The 239-nt window shown below is 57.3% G+C and overlaps 1 protein-coding gene across 1 annotated transcript in view; it reads left to right on the plus strand.

The window, feature by feature from the left end:
* The window catches only part of TAP1 (transporter 1, ATP-binding cassette, sub-family B (MDR/TAP)), a gene marked incomplete at its 5' end in the record, with an annotated part of 15,964 nt that overhangs the window by 5,261 nt on the left and 10,464 nt on the right, over nucleotides 1–239 (plus strand). The gene's annotated exons all lie outside the window — the stretch shown is intronic.

Genomic DNA, 239 nt, shown 5'->3' on the forward strand with positions numbered 1-239 from the left:
GCAGGGTCTTGGGTACCAAAGCCATGCGCTCACCCTCCGGTGTCACTGTCACCGTGGGAAGTGCGTGGTGCTGGCCTCAGTGTGATATAATTAATCTGCTGGCCTCCCCCTCATGAATAGCGCAGCCAACTGTCCCTTAGACCACAGAGGCTTCACTTGCTTGAGGCCAGCACATTATTCATGGCGATGAAGGACCTGCGCGATGGCTGCAGTGGTTGGTTCAGGGCCACCCCTCCATC

This window comes from Haliaeetus leucocephalus, unplaced genomic scaffold, assembly GCF_000737465.1.
Source record: "Haliaeetus leucocephalus isolate CR32 unplaced genomic scaffold, Haliaeetus_leucocephalus-4.0 Scaffold347, whole genome shotgun sequence".
NCBI lineage: Eukaryota > Metazoa > Chordata > Aves > Accipitriformes > Accipitridae > Haliaeetus > Haliaeetus leucocephalus.